We start from the raw sequence: 10000 nt of genomic DNA, 5'->3' as shown, positions 1-10000 counted from the left end.
AGAGCATTCGACTGCAGATCGAGAGGTCCCCGGTTCAAACCCGGGTGTCCCCTATGTGTCTTATTTATTTATTTCTTTTTCTTTTTTGCCTAAAATGTTAATTTCAATCAACAACTGGAAACTCAAGGGTAGTAAAGTGGGGATATAGCTCAGTGGTAGAGCATTCGACTGCAGATCGAGAGGTCCCCGGTTCAAACCCGGGTGTCCCCTATGTGTCTTATTTATTTATTTCTTTTTCTTTTTTGCCTAAAATGTTAATTTCAATCAACAACTGGGAACTCAAGGGTAGTAAAGTGGGGATATAGCTCAGTGGTAGAGCATTCGACTGCAGATCGAGAGGTCCCCGGTTCAAACCCGGGTGTCCCCTATGTGTCTTATTTATTTATTTCTTTTTCTTTTTTGCCTAAAATGTTAATTTCAATCAACAACTGGGAACTCAAGGGTAGTAAAGTGGGGATATAGCTCAGTGGTAGAGCATTCGACTGCAGATCGAGAGGTCCCCGGTTCAAACCCGGGTGTCCCCTATGTGTCTTATTTATTTATTTCTTTTTCTTTTTTGCCTAAAATGTTAATTTCAATCAACAACTGGGAACTCAAGGTAGTAAAGTGGGGATATAGCTCAGTGGTAGAGCATTCGACTGCAGATCGAGAGGTCCCCGGTTCAAACCCGGGTGTCCCCTATGTGTCTTATTTATTTATTTCTTTTTCTTTTTTGCCTAAAATGTTAATTTCAATCAACAACTGGGAACTCAAGGGTAGTAAAGTGGGGATATAGCTCAGTGGTAGAGCATTCGACTGCAGATCGAGAGGTCCCCGGTTCAAACCCGGGTGTCCCCTATGTGTCTTATTTATTTATTTCTTTTTCTTTTTTGCCTAAAATGTTAATTTCAATCAACAACTGGGAACTCAAGGGTAGTAAAGTGGGGATATAGCTCAGTGGTAGAGCATTCGACTGCAGATCGAGAGGTCCCCGGTTCAAACCCGGGTGTCCCCTATGTGTCTTATTTATTTATTTCTTTTTCTTTTTTGCCTAAAATGTTAATTTCAATCAACAACTGGAAACTCAAGGGTAGTAAAGTGGGGATATAGCTCAGTGGTAGAGCATTCGACTGCAGATCGAGAGGTCCCCGGTTCAAACCCGGGTGTCCCCTATGTGTCTTATTTATTTATTTCTTTTTCTTTTTTGCCTAAAATGTTAATTTCAATCAACAACTGGGAACTCAAGGGTAGTAAAGTGGGGATATAGCTCAGTGGTAGAGCATTCGACTGCAGATCGAGAGGTCCCCGGTTCAAACCCGGGTGTCCCCTATGTGTCTTATTTATTTATTTCTTTTTCTTTTTTGCCTAAAATGTTAATTTCAATCAACAACTGGGAACTCAAGGGTAGTAAAGTGGGGATATAGCTCAGTGGTAGAGCATTCGACTGCAGATCGAGAGGTCCCCGGTTCAAACCCGGGTGTCCCCTATGTGTCTTATTTATTTATTTCTTTTTCTTTTTTGCCTAAAATGTTAATTTCAATCAACAACTGGGAACTCAAGGGTAGTAAAGTGGGGATATAGCTCAGTGGTAGAGCATTCGACTGCAGATCGAGAGGTCCCCGGTTCAAACCCGGGTGTCCCCTATGTGTCTTATTTATTTATTTCTTTTTTTTTTTGCCTAAAATGTTAATTTCAATCAACAACTGGGAACTCAAGGGTAGTAAAGTGGGGATATAGCTCAGTGGTAGAGCATTCGACTGCAGATCGAGAGGTCCCCGGTTCAAACCCGGGTGTCCCCTATGTGTCTTATTTATTTATTTCTTTTTCTTTTTTGCCTAAAATGTTAATTTCAATCAACAACTGGGAACTCAAGGGTAGTAAAGTGGGGATATAGCTCAGTGGTAGAGCATTCGACTGCAGATCGAGAGGTCCCCGGTTCAAACCCGGGTGTCCCCTATGTGTCTTATTTATTTATTTCTTTTTCTTTTTTGCCTAAAATGTTAATTTCAATCAACAACTGGGAACTCAAGGGTAGTAAAGTGGGGATATAGCTCAGTGGTAGAGCATTCGACTGCAGATCGAGAGGTCCCCGGTTCAAACCCGGGTGTCCCCTATGTGTCTTATTTATTTATTTCTTTTTCTTTTTTGCCTAAAATGTTAATTTCAATCAACAACTGGGAACTCAAGGGTAGTAAAGTGGGGATATAGCTCAGTGGTAGAGCATTCGACTGCAGATCGAGAGGTCCCCGGTTCAAACCCGGGTGTCCCCTATGTGTCTTATTTATTTATTTCTTTTTCTTTTTTGCCTAAAATGTTAATTTCAATCAACAACTGGGAACTCAAGGGTAGTAAAGTGGGGATATAGCTCAGTGGTAGAGCATTCGACTGCAGATCGAGAGGTCCCCGGTTCAAACCCGGGTGTCCCCTATGTGTCTTATTTATTTATTTCTTTTTCTTTTTTGCCTAAAATGTTAATTTCAATCAACAACTGGGAACTCAAGGGTAGTAAAGTGGGGATATAGCTCAGTGGTAGAGCATTCGACTGCAGATCGAGAGGTCCCCGGTTCAAACCCGGGTGTCCCCTATGTGTCTTATTTATTTATTTCTTTTTCTTTTTTGCCTAAAATGTTAATTCAATCAACAACTGGAAACTCAAGGGTAGTAAAGTGGGGATATAGCTCAGTGGTAGAGCATTCGACTGCAGATCGAGAGGTCCCCGGTTCAAACCCGGGTGTCCCCTATGTGTCTTATTTATTTATTTCTTTTTCTTTTTTGCCTAAAATGTTAATTTCAATCAACAACTGGGAACTCAAGGGTAGTAAAGTGGGGATATAGCTCAGTGGTAGAGCATTCGACTGCAGATCGAGAGGTCCCCGGTTCAAACCCGGGTGTCCCCTATGTGTCTTATTTATTTATTTCTTTTTCTTTTTTGCCTAAAATGTTAATTTCAATCAACAACTGGGAACTCAAGGGTAGTAAAGTGGGGATATAGCTCAGTGGTAGAGCATTCGACTGCAGATCGAGAGGTCCCCGGTTCAAACCCGGGTGTCCCCTATGTGTCTTATTTATTTATTTCTTTTTTTTTTGCCTAAAATGTTAATTTCAATCAACAACTGGGAACTCAAGGGTAGTAAAGTGGGGATATAGCTCAGTGGTAGAGCATTCGACTGCAGATCGAGAGGTCCCCGGTTCAAACCCGGGTGTCCCCTATGTGTCTTATTTATTTATTTCTTTTTCTTTTTTGCCTAAAATGTTAATTTCAATCAACAACTGGGAACTCAAGGGTAGTAAAGTGGGGATATAGCTCAGTGGTAGAGCATTCGACTGCAGATCGAGAGGTCCCCGGTTCAAACCCGGGTGTCCCCTATGTGTCTTATTTATTTATTTCTTTTTCTTTTTTGCCTAAAATGTTAATTTCAATCAACAACTGGGAACTCAAGGGTAGTAAAGTGGGGATATAGCTCAGTGGTAGAGCATTCGACTGCAGATCGAGAGGTCCCCGGTTCAAACCCGGGTGTCCCCTATGTGTCTTATTTATTTATTTCTTTTTCTTTTTGCCTAAAATGTTAATTTCAATCAACAACTGGGAACTCAAGGTAGTAAAGTGGGGATATAGCTCAGTGGTAGAGCATTCGACTGCAGATCGAGAGGTCCCCGGTTCAAACCCGGGTGTCCCCTATGTGTCTTATTTATTTATTTCTTTTTCTTTTTTGCCTAAAATGTTAATTTCAATCAACAACTGGGAACTCAAGGGTAGTAAAGTGGGGATATAGCTCAGTGGTAGAGCATTCGACTGCAGATCGAGAGGTCCCCGGTTCAAACCCGGGTGTCCCCTATGTGTCTTATTTATTTATTTCTTTTTCTTTTTTGCCTAAAATGTTAATTTCAATCAACAACTGGGAACTCAAGGGTAGTAAAGTGGGGATATAGCTCAGTGGTAGAGCATTCGACTGCAGATCGAGAGGTCCCCGGTTCAAACCCGGGTGTCCCCTATGTGTCTTATTTATTTATTTCTTTTTCTTTTTTGCCTAAAATGTTAATTTCAATCAACAACTGGGAACTCAAGGGTAGTAAAGTGGGGATATAGCTCAGTGGTAGAGCATTCGACTGCAGATCGAGAGGTCCCCGGTTCAAACCCGGGTGTCCCCTATGTGTCTTATTTATTTATTTCTTTTTCTTTTTTGCCTAAAATGTTAATTTCAATCAACAACTGGGAACTCAAGGGTAGTAAAGTGGGGATATAGCTCAGTGGTAGAGCATTCGACTGCAGATCGAGAGGTCCCCGGTTCAAACCCGGGTGTCCCCTATGTGTCTTATTTATTTATTTCTTTTTCTTTTTTGCCTAAAATGTTAATTTCAATCAACAACTGGGAACTCAAGGGTAGTAAAGTGGGGATATAGCTCAGTGGTAGAGCATTCGACTGCAGATCGAGAGGTCCCCGGTTCAAACCCGGGTGTCCCCTATGTGTCTTATTTATTTATTTTTTTTTTTTTGCCTAAAATGTTAATTTCAATCAACAACTGGAACTCAAGGGTAGTAAAGTGGGGATATAGCTCAGTGGTAGAGCATTCGACTGCAGATCGAGAGGTCCCCGGTTCAAACCCGGGTGTCCCCTATGTGTCTTATTTATTTATTTCTTTTTCTTTTTTGCCTAAAATGTTAATTTCAATCAACAACTGGGAACTCAAGGGTAGTAAAGTGGGGATATAGCTCAGTGGTAGAGCATTCGACTGCAGATCGAGAGGTCCCCGGTTCAAACCCGGGTGTCCCCTATGTGTCTTATTTATTTATTTCTTTTTCTTTTTTGCCTAAAATGTTAATTTCAATCAACAACTGGGAACTCAAGGATAGTAAAGTGGGGATATAGCTCAGTGGTAGAGCATTCGACTGCAGATCGAGAGGTCCCCGGTTCAAACCCGGGTGTCCCCTATGTGTCTTATTTATTTATTTCTTTTTCTTTTTTGCCTAAAATGTTAATTTCAATCAACAACTGGGAACTCAAGGGTAGTAAAGTGGGGATATAGCTCAGTGGTAGAGCATTCGACTGCAGATCGAGAGGTCCCCGGTTCAAACCCGGGTGTCCCCTATGTGTCTTATTTATTTATTTCTTTTTCTTTTTTGCCTAAAATGTTAATTTCAATCAACAACTGGGAACTCAAGGGTAGTAAAGTGGGGATATAGCTCAGTGGTAGAGCATTCGACTGCAGATCGAGAGGTCCCCGGTTCAAACCCGGGTGTCCCCTATGTGTCTTATTTATTTATTTCTTTTTTTTTTTGCCTAAAATGTTAATTTCAATCAACAACTGGGAACTCAAGGGTAGTAAAGTGGGGATATAGCTCAGTGGTAGAGCATTCGACTGCAGATCGAGAGGTCCCGGTTCAAACCCGGGTGTCCCCTATGTGTCTTATTTATTTATTTCTTTTTTTTTTTTGCCTAAAATGTTAATTCCAATCAACAACTGGGAACTCAAGGGTAGTAAAGTGGGGATATAGCTCAGTGGTAGAGCATTCGACTGCAGATCGAGAGGTCCCCGGTTCAAACCCGGGTGTCCCCTATGTGTCTTATTTATTTATTTCTTTTTCTTTTTTGCCTAAAATGTTAATTTCAATCAACAACTGGGAACTCAAGGGTAGTAAAGTGGGGATATAGCTCAGTGGTAGAGCATTCGACTGCAGATCGAGAGGTCCCCGGTTCAAACCCGGGTGTCCCCTATGTGTCTTATTTATTTATTTCTTTTTTTTTTTGCCTAAAATGTTAATTTCAATCAACAACTGGGAACTCAAGGGTAGTAAAGTGGGGATATAGCTCAGTGGTAGAGCATTCGACTGCAGATCGAGAGGTCTCCGGTTCAAACCCGGGTGTCCCCTATGTGTCTTATTTATTTATTTCTTTTTCTTTTTTGCCTAAAATGTTAATTTCAATCAACAACTGGGAACTCAAGGGTAGTAAAGTGGGGATATAGCAGAGTGGTAAAGCATTCGACTGCAGATCGAGAGGTCCCCGGTTCAAACCCGGGTGTCCCTTACGTGTCTTATTTATTTATCTCTTTTTCTTTTTTGCCTAAAATGTTAATATCAATCAACAACTGGAAACTCAAGGGTAGTAAAGTGGGGATATAGCTCAGTGGTAGAGCATTCGACTGCAGATCGAGAGGTCCCCGGTTCAAACCCGGGTGTCCCCTATGTGTCTTATTTATTTATTTCTTTTTCTTTTTTGCCTAAAATGTTAATTTCAATCAACAACTGGAACTCAAGGGTAGTAAAGTGGGGATATAGCTCAGTGGTAGAGCATTCGACTGCAGATCGAGAGGTCCCCGGTTCAAACCCGGGTGTCCCCTATGTGTCTTATTTATTTATTTCTTTTTCTTTTTTGCCTAAAATGTTAATTTCAATCAACAACTGGGAACTCAAGGGTAGTAAAGTGGGGATATAGCTCAGTGGTAGAGCATTCGACTGCAGATCGAGAGGTCCCCGGTTCAAACCCGGGTGTCCCCTATGTGTCTTATTTATTTATTTCTTTTTCTTTTTGCCTAAAATGTTAATTCAATCAACAACTGGGAACTCAAGGGTAGTAAAGTGGGGATATAGCTCAGTGGTAGAGCATTCGACTGCAGATCGAGAGGTCCCGGTTCAAACCCGGTGTCCCCTATGTGTCTTATTTATTTATTTCTTTTTCTTTTTTGCCTAAAATGTTAATATCAATCAACAACTGGAAACTCAAGGGTAGTAAAGTGGGGATATAGCTCAGTGGTAGAGCATTCGACTGCAGATCGAGAGGTCCCCGGTTCAAACCCGGGTGTCCCCTATGTGTCTTATTTATTTATTTCTTTTTCTTCTTTGCCTAAAATGTTAATTTCAATCAACAACTGGGAACTCAAGGGTAGTAAAGTGGGGATATAGCTCAGTGGTAGAGCATTCGACTGCAGATCGAGAGGTCCCCGGTTCAAACCCGGTGTCCCCTATGTGTCTTATTTATTTATTTCTTTTTCTTTTTTGCCTAAAATGTTAATTTCAATCAACAACTGGGAACTCAAGGGTAGTAAAGTGGGGATATAGCTCAGTGGTAGAGCATTCGACTGCAGATCGAGAGGTCCCCGGTTCAAACCCGGGTGTCCCCTATGTGTCTTATTTATTTATTTCTTTCTTTTTTGCCTAAATGTTAATTAATCAACAACTGGGAACTCAAAGGTAGTAAAGTGGGGATATAGCTCAGTGGTAGAGCATTCGACTGCAGATCGAGAGGTCCCCGGTTCAAACCCGGGTGTCCCCTATGTGTCTTATTTATTTATTTCTTTTTCTTTTTGCCTAAAATGTTAATTTCAATCAACAACTGGGAACTCAAGGGTAGTAAAGTGGGGATATAGCTCAGTGGTAGAGCATTCGACTGCAGATCGAGAGGTCCCCGGTTCAAACCCGGGTGTCCCCTATGTGTCTTATTTATTTATTTCTTTTTCTTTTTGCCTAAAATGTTAATTTAATCAACAACTGGGAACTCAAGGGTAGTAAAGTGGGGATATAGCTCAGTGGTAGAGCATTCGACTGCAGATCGAGAGGTCACCGGTTCAAACCCGGGTGTCCCCTATGTGTCTTATTTATTTATTTCTTTTTTTTTTGCCTAAAATGTTAATTTCAATCAACAACTGGAAACTCAAGGGTAGTAAAGTGGGGATATAGCTCAGTGGTAGAGCATTCGACTGCAGATCGAGAGGTCCCCGGTTCAAACCCGGGTGTCCCCTATGTGTCTTATTTATTTATTTCTTTTTCTTTTGTGCCTAAAATGTTAATTTCAATCAACAACTGGGAACTCAAGGGTAGTAAAGTGGGGATATAGCTCAGTGGTAGAGCATTCGACTGCAGATCGAGAGGTCCCCGGTTCAAACCGGGTGTCCCCTATGTGTCTTATTTATTTATTTCTTTTTCTTTTTTGCCTAAAATGTTAATTTCAATCAACAACTGGGAACTCAAGGGTAGTAAAGTGGGGATATAGCTCAGTGGTAGAGCATTCGACTGCAGATCGAGGAGGTCCCCGGTTCAAACCCGGGTGTCCCCTATGTGTCTTTTTATTTATTCTTTTTCTTTTTTGCCTAAAATGTTAATTAATCAACAACTGGGAACTCAAGGTAGTAAAGTGGGGATATAGCTCAGTGGTAGAGCATTCGACTGCAGATCGAGAGGTCCCCGGTTCAAACCCGGGTGTCCCCTATGTGTCTTATTTATTTATTTCTTTTTTTTTTTGCCCTAAAATGTTAATTTCAATCAACAACTGAGAACTCAAGGGTAGTAAAGTAGGGATATAGCTCAGTGGTAGAGCATTCGACTGCAGATCGAGAGGTCCCCGGTTCAAACCGGGTGTCCCCTATGTGTCTTATTTATTTATTTCTTTTTCTTTTTTGCCTAAAATGTTAATTTCAATCAACAACTGGGAACTCAAGGGTAGTAAAGTGGGATATAGCTCAGTGGTAGAGCATTCGACTGCAGATCGAGAGGTCCCGGTTCAAACCCAGGGTGTCCCCTATGTCTTATTTATTTATTCTTTTTCTTTTTGCCTAAAATGTTAATTTCAATCAACAACTGGGAACTCAAGGATAGTAAAGTGGGGATATAGCTCAGTGGTAGAGCATTCGACTGCAGATCGAGAGGTCCCCGGTTCAAACCCGGTGTCCCCTATGTGTCTTATTTATTTATTTCTTTTTCTTTTTTGCCTAAAATGTTAATTTCAATCAACAACTGGAAACTCAAGGGTACAAAAGTGGGGATATAGCTCAGTGGTAGAGCATTCGACTGCAGATCGAGAGGTCCCCGGTTCAAACCCGGGTGTCCCCTATGAGTCTTATTTATTTATTTCTTTTCTTTTTTGCCTAAAATGTTAATTTCAATCAACAACTGGGAACTCAAGGATAGTAAAGTGGGGATATAGCTCATTGGTAGAGCATTCGACTGCAGATCGAGAGGTCCCCGGTTCAAACCGGGTGTCCCCTATGTGTCTTATTTATATTTCTTTTTCTTTTTTGCCTAAAATGTTAATTTCAATCAAACAAGTGGGGATATAGCTCAGTGGTAGAGCATTCGACTGCAGATCGAGAGGTCCCCGGTTCAAACCCGGGTGTCCCCTATGTGTCTTATTTATTTATTTCTTTTTCTTTTTTGCCTAAAATGTTATTATCAATCAACAACTGGGAACTCAAGGATAGTAAAGTGGGGATATAGCTCAGTGGTAGAGCATTCGACTGCAGATCGAGAGGTCCCCGGTTCAAACCCGGGTGTCCCCTATGTGTCTTATTTATTTATTTCTTTTCTTTTTTGCCTAAAATGTTAATTCAATCAACAACTGGGAACTCAAGGGTAGTAAAGTGGGGATATAGCTCAGTGGTAGAGCATTCGACTGCAGATCGAGAGGTCCCCGGTTCAAACCCGGGTGTCCCTATGTGTCTTATTTATTTATTTTTTTTCTTTTTTGCCTAAAATGTTAATTTCAATCAACAACTGGGAAACTCAAGGGTAGTAAAGTGGGGAATAGCTCAGTGGTAGAGCATTCGACTGCAGATCGAGAGGTCCCCGGTTCAAACCCGGGTGTCCCCTATGTGTCTTTATTATTTAATTCTCTTTTTCTTTTTGCCTAAAATGTTAATTTCAATCAACAACTGGGAACTCAAGGGTAGTAAAGTGGGGATATAGCTCAGTGGTAGAGCATTCGACTGCAGATCGAGAGGTCCCGGTTCAACCCGGGTGTCCCCTATGTGTCTTATTTATTTATTTCTTTTTCTTTTTTGCCTAAAATGTTAATTTCAATCAACAACTGGGAACTCAAGGGTAGTAAAGTGGGATATAAGCTCAGTGGTAGAGCATTCGACTGCAGATCGAGAGGTCCCCGGTTCAAACCCGGGTGTCCCCTATGTGTCTTATTTATTTATTTCTTTTCTTTTTTGCCCTAAAATGTTAATTTCAATCAACAACTGGGAACTCAAGGGTAGTAAAGTGGGGATATAGCTCAGTGGTAGAGCATTCGACTGCAGATCGAGA

General features: G+C 41.2%; 49 non-coding genes across 49 annotated transcripts in view; all 49 read left to right on the top strand.

Annotated features, from left to right (window-relative positions):
* Positions 1-53, top strand: part of Trnac-gca — a 72-nt gene extending 19 nt beyond the window's left edge. Inside the window, exon 1 of the tRNA in view lies at positions 1-53. This exon is cut by the window's left edge and continues 19 nt beyond it. This is a non-coding gene — a tRNA (tRNA-Cys).
* Positions 54-138: 85 nt separating this feature from the next.
* Trnac-gca lies at positions 139-210 on the top strand. The gene has a single exon. It is a non-coding gene; the product is annotated as a tRNA-Cys (tRNA).
* An 85-nt stretch (positions 211-295) lies between these two features.
* On the top strand, positions 296-367 carry Trnac-gca. Its single transcript has one exon. It is a non-coding gene; the product is annotated as a tRNA-Cys (tRNA).
* Positions 368-452: 85 nt separating this feature from the next.
* Trnac-gca lies at positions 453-524 on the top strand. The gene has a single exon. It is a non-coding gene; the product is annotated as a tRNA-Cys (tRNA).
* Positions 525-608: 84 nt separating this feature from the next.
* Positions 609-680, top strand: Trnac-gca. Its single transcript has one exon. It is a non-coding gene; the product is annotated as a tRNA-Cys (tRNA).
* Positions 681-765: 85 nt separating this feature from the next.
* Positions 766-837, top strand: Trnac-gca. The gene has a single exon. It is a non-coding gene; the product is annotated as a tRNA-Cys (tRNA).
* An 85-nt stretch (positions 838-922) lies between these two features.
* On the top strand, positions 923-994 carry Trnac-gca. The gene has a single exon. It is a non-coding gene; the product is annotated as a tRNA-Cys (tRNA).
* An 85-nt stretch (positions 995-1079) lies between these two features.
* Positions 1080-1151, top strand: Trnac-gca. The gene has a single exon. It is a non-coding gene; the product is annotated as a tRNA-Cys (tRNA).
* An 85-nt stretch (positions 1152-1236) lies between these two features.
* Positions 1237-1308, top strand: Trnac-gca. Its single transcript has one exon. It is a non-coding gene; the product is annotated as a tRNA-Cys (tRNA).
* Positions 1309-1393: 85 nt separating this feature from the next.
* On the top strand, positions 1394-1465 carry Trnac-gca. The gene has a single exon. It is a non-coding gene; the product is annotated as a tRNA-Cys (tRNA).
* Positions 1466-1550: 85 nt separating this feature from the next.
* Positions 1551-1622, top strand: Trnac-gca. The gene has a single exon. It is a non-coding gene; the product is annotated as a tRNA-Cys (tRNA).
* An 84-nt stretch (positions 1623-1706) lies between these two features.
* Trnac-gca lies at positions 1707-1778 on the top strand. The gene has a single exon. It is a non-coding gene; the product is annotated as a tRNA-Cys (tRNA).
* An 85-nt stretch (positions 1779-1863) lies between these two features.
* On the top strand, positions 1864-1935 carry Trnac-gca. Its single transcript has one exon. It is a non-coding gene; the product is annotated as a tRNA-Cys (tRNA).
* An 85-nt stretch (positions 1936-2020) lies between these two features.
* Trnac-gca lies at positions 2021-2092 on the top strand. The gene has a single exon. It is a non-coding gene; the product is annotated as a tRNA-Cys (tRNA).
* An 85-nt stretch (positions 2093-2177) lies between these two features.
* Positions 2178-2249, top strand: Trnac-gca. The gene has a single exon. It is a non-coding gene; the product is annotated as a tRNA-Cys (tRNA).
* Positions 2250-2334: 85 nt separating this feature from the next.
* On the top strand, positions 2335-2406 carry Trnac-gca. Its single transcript has one exon. It is a non-coding gene; the product is annotated as a tRNA-Cys (tRNA).
* An 85-nt stretch (positions 2407-2491) lies between these two features.
* Trnac-gca lies at positions 2492-2563 on the top strand. Its single transcript has one exon. It is a non-coding gene; the product is annotated as a tRNA-Cys (tRNA).
* An 84-nt stretch (positions 2564-2647) lies between these two features.
* On the top strand, positions 2648-2719 carry Trnac-gca. Its single transcript has one exon. It is a non-coding gene; the product is annotated as a tRNA-Cys (tRNA).
* An 85-nt stretch (positions 2720-2804) lies between these two features.
* Trnac-gca lies at positions 2805-2876 on the top strand. The gene has a single exon. It is a non-coding gene; the product is annotated as a tRNA-Cys (tRNA).
* An 85-nt stretch (positions 2877-2961) lies between these two features.
* Trnac-gca lies at positions 2962-3033 on the top strand. Its single transcript has one exon. It is a non-coding gene; the product is annotated as a tRNA-Cys (tRNA).
* Positions 3034-3116: 83 nt separating this feature from the next.
* On the top strand, positions 3117-3188 carry Trnac-gca. Its single transcript has one exon. It is a non-coding gene; the product is annotated as a tRNA-Cys (tRNA).
* Positions 3189-3273: 85 nt separating this feature from the next.
* On the top strand, positions 3274-3345 carry Trnac-gca. Its single transcript has one exon. It is a non-coding gene; the product is annotated as a tRNA-Cys (tRNA).
* Positions 3346-3430: 85 nt separating this feature from the next.
* Positions 3431-3502, top strand: Trnac-gca. The gene has a single exon. It is a non-coding gene; the product is annotated as a tRNA-Cys (tRNA).
* An 83-nt stretch (positions 3503-3585) lies between these two features.
* Trnac-gca lies at positions 3586-3657 on the top strand. Its single transcript has one exon. It is a non-coding gene; the product is annotated as a tRNA-Cys (tRNA).
* Positions 3658-3742: 85 nt separating this feature from the next.
* On the top strand, positions 3743-3814 carry Trnac-gca. The gene has a single exon. It is a non-coding gene; the product is annotated as a tRNA-Cys (tRNA).
* Positions 3815-3899: 85 nt separating this feature from the next.
* Trnac-gca lies at positions 3900-3971 on the top strand. The gene has a single exon. It is a non-coding gene; the product is annotated as a tRNA-Cys (tRNA).
* An 85-nt stretch (positions 3972-4056) lies between these two features.
* On the top strand, positions 4057-4128 carry Trnac-gca. The gene has a single exon. It is a non-coding gene; the product is annotated as a tRNA-Cys (tRNA).
* Positions 4129-4213: 85 nt separating this feature from the next.
* On the top strand, positions 4214-4285 carry Trnac-gca. Its single transcript has one exon. It is a non-coding gene; the product is annotated as a tRNA-Cys (tRNA).
* Positions 4286-4370: 85 nt separating this feature from the next.
* Positions 4371-4442, top strand: Trnac-gca. The gene has a single exon. It is a non-coding gene; the product is annotated as a tRNA-Cys (tRNA).
* An 81-nt stretch (positions 4443-4523) lies between these two features.
* On the top strand, positions 4524-4595 carry Trnac-gca. Its single transcript has one exon. It is a non-coding gene; the product is annotated as a tRNA-Cys (tRNA).
* An 85-nt stretch (positions 4596-4680) lies between these two features.
* Trnac-gca lies at positions 4681-4752 on the top strand. The gene has a single exon. It is a non-coding gene; the product is annotated as a tRNA-Cys (tRNA).
* Positions 4753-4837: 85 nt separating this feature from the next.
* Trnac-gca lies at positions 4838-4909 on the top strand. Its single transcript has one exon. It is a non-coding gene; the product is annotated as a tRNA-Cys (tRNA).
* An 85-nt stretch (positions 4910-4994) lies between these two features.
* On the top strand, positions 4995-5066 carry Trnac-gca. The gene has a single exon. It is a non-coding gene; the product is annotated as a tRNA-Cys (tRNA).
* Positions 5067-5151: 85 nt separating this feature from the next.
* Positions 5152-5223, top strand: Trnac-gca. Its single transcript has one exon. It is a non-coding gene; the product is annotated as a tRNA-Cys (tRNA).
* Positions 5224-5463: 240 nt separating this feature from the next.
* On the top strand, positions 5464-5535 carry Trnac-gca. Its single transcript has one exon. It is a non-coding gene; the product is annotated as a tRNA-Cys (tRNA).
* An 85-nt stretch (positions 5536-5620) lies between these two features.
* Positions 5621-5692, top strand: Trnac-gca. Its single transcript has one exon. It is a non-coding gene; the product is annotated as a tRNA-Cys (tRNA).
* A 398-nt stretch (positions 5693-6090) lies between these two features.
* Positions 6091-6162, top strand: Trnac-gca. Its single transcript has one exon. It is a non-coding gene; the product is annotated as a tRNA-Cys (tRNA).
* Positions 6163-6246: 84 nt separating this feature from the next.
* On the top strand, positions 6247-6318 carry Trnac-gca. The gene has a single exon. It is a non-coding gene; the product is annotated as a tRNA-Cys (tRNA).
* Positions 6319-6403: 85 nt separating this feature from the next.
* Trnac-gca lies at positions 6404-6475 on the top strand. Its single transcript has one exon. It is a non-coding gene; the product is annotated as a tRNA-Cys (tRNA).
* A 238-nt stretch (positions 6476-6713) lies between these two features.
* On the top strand, positions 6714-6785 carry Trnac-gca. Its single transcript has one exon. It is a non-coding gene; the product is annotated as a tRNA-Cys (tRNA).
* Positions 6786-7026: 241 nt separating this feature from the next.
* On the top strand, positions 7027-7098 carry Trnac-gca. Its single transcript has one exon. It is a non-coding gene; the product is annotated as a tRNA-Cys (tRNA).
* An 80-nt stretch (positions 7099-7178) lies between these two features.
* Positions 7179-7250, top strand: Trnac-gca. Its single transcript has one exon. It is a non-coding gene; the product is annotated as a tRNA-Cys (tRNA).
* An 84-nt stretch (positions 7251-7334) lies between these two features.
* Positions 7335-7406, top strand: Trnac-gca. The gene has a single exon. It is a non-coding gene; the product is annotated as a tRNA-Cys (tRNA).
* A 238-nt stretch (positions 7407-7644) lies between these two features.
* On the top strand, positions 7645-7716 carry Trnac-gca. The gene has a single exon. It is a non-coding gene; the product is annotated as a tRNA-Cys (tRNA).
* Positions 7717-8110: 394 nt separating this feature from the next.
* On the top strand, positions 8111-8182 carry Trnac-gca. Its single transcript has one exon. It is a non-coding gene; the product is annotated as a tRNA-Cys (tRNA).
* A 549-nt stretch (positions 8183-8731) lies between these two features.
* Positions 8732-8803, top strand: Trnac-gca. Its single transcript has one exon. It is a non-coding gene; the product is annotated as a tRNA-Cys (tRNA).
* A 217-nt stretch (positions 8804-9020) lies between these two features.
* Positions 9021-9092, top strand: Trnac-gca. The gene has a single exon. It is a non-coding gene; the product is annotated as a tRNA-Cys (tRNA).
* Positions 9093-9177: 85 nt separating this feature from the next.
* Trnac-gca lies at positions 9178-9249 on the top strand. Its single transcript has one exon. It is a non-coding gene; the product is annotated as a tRNA-Cys (tRNA).
* An 83-nt stretch (positions 9250-9332) lies between these two features.
* Trnac-gca lies at positions 9333-9404 on the top strand. The gene has a single exon. It is a non-coding gene; the product is annotated as a tRNA-Cys (tRNA).
* Positions 9405-10000: the final 596 nt, after the last annotated feature.

This window comes from Ctenocephalides felis, unplaced genomic scaffold (assembly GCF_003426905.1).
Source record: "Ctenocephalides felis isolate EL2017-DRISC unplaced genomic scaffold, ASM342690v1 CF-g0.4_SCAFFOLD_00227, whole genome shotgun sequence".
Lineage (NCBI taxonomy): Eukaryota > Metazoa > Arthropoda > Insecta > Siphonaptera > Pulicidae > Ctenocephalides > Ctenocephalides felis.
The sequence above is the reverse complement of the archived record's forward strand: the minus strand, read 5'-3'. Positions and strand labels throughout refer to the sequence as shown.